A 3516-nucleotide genomic window follows, 5' to 3' on the forward strand; every position below is an offset into this window, starting at 1 on the left:
TGAAAATGACAGGAGTGCTAAGAGAAGTTTCGACTGTGGAAGCCTAGTTCTAGGGCATTCAGAGTGTAACAATGTTAGCAGCTGGACTAGAGGCCATTCTGGTGACATTTTGGTGAAGAATTTAGCCTTCATCCCTTGTCCTAAGAATATGCCTGAGAGTAAATGTGAAAAGTAATGACTAATTTCTTTGCAGAAGGTTATTTCAAGGCAGCATAATATTGAATCCATCACCAGGTGAGTGCTAAGGACTGTTACCAAGGTCTACATTGAAAAGGCGGAATGTACATTCTTTTTCTTGTTTTGAGATATGGTCTCATGCATCCCAGGTTGACATAAAAGTTGCTATTTCAAGTATTTCAAGAACAACCTTGAAATTTTGATCTTTTTGTCTCCTAAGTGCCAAGGTGACAGATGTGCACCACCCATCTAGTTTCTATCACTCTGGAATTGAACCCAGGGTTCTCTATATGCCAGACAGACATTCTACCTACTGTGCTACAGCCTCAGCCCACACATACCTTTTCTTTTTTCTCTTCTCCCTTCTTCCTGCCCCCCTCTCTTTTGAGACAGGGTTTCTCTACATATCCCCAGTTGTCCTGGAACTCACTATGTAGTCAGTCTAGCCTTGAACTCACGGAGATTTGCTTGCTTCTGCATCTTGAGTGCTAGTTTCAAAAGTGTGCACCACCACTGTGCCTGGCTCATCCTTTTTATCATAAGCACACTATAATCCTGATCAAATAAAAGATGTTTATTATTCAACTTCTTATAGTATGGAAGAGAGGAGTATGACAGGAAACAAGATGGGGACCTAAAACAGAGAAGGATTGGAGGAAGGACAGGGATGGTGATTTAATTATATTTCAATGGTTTAAATACAATTTAAAGAGAAAAGGAGCACCAGGAAGCTTAATGTTCTAGCCGTGACATGTGTTGAAAGACATGAGATTGCTGCCTTCTGAGTGATAACATCCCTGATTTCAAGTTGTACTACAGAGCAGTAGTAACAAAAACTACATTTTATTGGCACAAAAACAGGTTGATCAATGGACTCAAACTGAAGACCCAGACAGAAATCCACGTAGCTACGAACCCATGATTTTTGATAAAGAAGACAGAAATGTACAATGGAAAAATATGAAAGCATTTTTAACAAATGATGCTTGACTAGTTGGACGTCTGGTATGTAGAAGAATGTAAATAGAACCACATCTATCACCCTGTACATAACTTAAGTCCACGTGGATCAAAGACCTCAACATAAATCCAGATACACTAAATCTGATAGAAGAGAAAGTGGGGGAATAATCTTAAATGCATTGACATAGGAGACGACTTCCTGAACAGAACACCAATATCTCAGGCACTAAGATCAACAATTAGTAAGTAGGACCTCATTAAATTGAAAAGCTTCTGTAAGGCAAAGGATACCATCAATAGGACAAAATGGCAGCCTACAAAATGGGAAAAGAACTTCACCAATTCTGCATCTGACAGAGCACTGATATCGAAAATAAATAAAGAACTCAAGAAATTAGACACCAAAAAACCCCAAATAACCCAATTAAAATTGGCATACAGAGCTAAACAGGAAATTCTCAACAGAGGAATCTCTAATGGCTAAGAAACACTTAAAGATGTTCAGCATACTTGGTCATCATGGAGATGGAAATAAAAACAACTCTAAGATTCCATCTTATACCCATCAGAATGGCTAAGATCAAAAACTCAAGAAAAAGCACATGCTGGCAAGGATGTGGAGCAAGGGAGACACTTCTCCAATACTGGTAAGAGTGAAAACTTTTGTAGCCACTTTGGAAATCAATTCGGCAGTTTCTCACAAAAGTGGGAATAGTTCTATCTCAAGATCCAGCCATAGCACTCCTGGGCATATACCCAAGGTACCCTCCATCCTACCACAAGGACACATGCTCAATTATGTTCATAGCAGCTTTACTAAGAATAGATAGAAACTGGAAATAATTTAGATGTTCCTCAACCGAAGAATGGATAAAGAAAATGTGGTACATTTACACAACGGAATAGTAATCAGCTCTTAAAGGCAATGATACCCACTTAATTTGCTGACAAATGGATGAAACTAGAAAAATCATCCAGAGTGAATAACCCAGACACAGAAAGACAAACATGGTATGTACACATTTATAAGTGGATATTAACCATTAAGTACAGGGTAACCATGCTACAATCCACAGATCCAGAGAGGCTAAGTAACAAAGAAGGCTTAAGGCAAGTGGGAAGCAAGCATTTTCCATGGAAGGGGAAATAGAATAGATTTTGTGGGTGGACTGGGGGGCTGGTAGGAATGGGAACAGGAAGGAACAGGTTTTGGGGATGGAGGGAGAGAATACTGGGATAGATAACTGGAATTGGAGGGCATTTTGGGGGATGAGGTGGAAAACTAGTGCAATGGAAACTCCATGGAATCAATGAAGGTGAGACTAGAGAATACTCTTAGTATTGGGAGACACAGAGCCTGAACTGACCATCCTCTGTACCCAAGCAAGGCCTCAAGTGGAGGGATTGAGACACTAACCCAACCACTAAACCTCTGACCTACAGTTTGCCTTGACTGCAGGATGTGCTGGGACCAGAGCCTAGCATAATAGTCATTCATTAAAGAGATCAGAGAGACTTCATCCAGGAACTGATGGGAACAGATGCAGAGTACCATAGACAAATATTTGGTGGAGATTGGGGAGTCCTTCAGAGGAGGGGTGGAAGTCTTGGAGGAGCCAGAGGGAATCAGGACATTACAAGAGTACTGCCCAGAATCAACTGACTAGAGCTCAAGCGGTTTCACAGTGATCATGGAGTCTGTATGGTTCTGATCTAGGGCCTCTGCATATATTATGGTTGTGTAGATCAGTGTTCTTGTGGGACTCTCCTAACAGTGGGAGCATGACTGTCTCTGACTCTTTTGCCTGCCTTTGGGACCTGCTTACCTCCTACTGGGCTGTTTCAACCAGTCTTTATGTGAAAATATGTGCCTGTTCTTATTGTAGCTTCTTGTTTGGTTGATATACCTAGAAGGACTGCTCTTTTCTGGGGGGAGGTGAAAAGTGAGTGGATCCAGTGGAAAGAAGAGGTGGAGCGGGGAGAGGATGAAGGAAGAGGAGGGAGGGAAACTGCCGTTGGGATGTGTATGAGAGACGAATTAATAAAAAGGAAAAAGACACTGGCATAAAGAAAAGGGTGCCCTCAGAGCAAGACCCCATTTAACTAAGCTTCCAACTTGCAAAAGAGAGGTTGAGGCTTTTTTCAGGTTCTATAAAACAATTGAACAAAAGATCTGCTGCTAATGTAATTCAAGAGGGCCAGGGTCTATCCCAAGATGATAGGCCATCTTGGCAATGCCATCCTCATTGTCCTAGCTTTAAATGAACGAAGGATGTAAAAGTAAAAGTGATGGTGTCAAATTCATCTTTCTTTCTTTCTTTCTTTCTTTCTTTCTTTCTTTCTTTCTTTCTTTCTTTCTTTCTTTCTTTCTTTCTT

The sequence above is a fragment of the Grammomys surdaster genome, unplaced genomic scaffold (genome assembly GCF_004785775.1).
Source record: "Grammomys surdaster isolate TR1022 unplaced genomic scaffold, NIH_TR_1.0 61, whole genome shotgun sequence".
NCBI lineage: Eukaryota > Metazoa > Chordata > Mammalia > Rodentia > Muridae > Grammomys > Grammomys surdaster.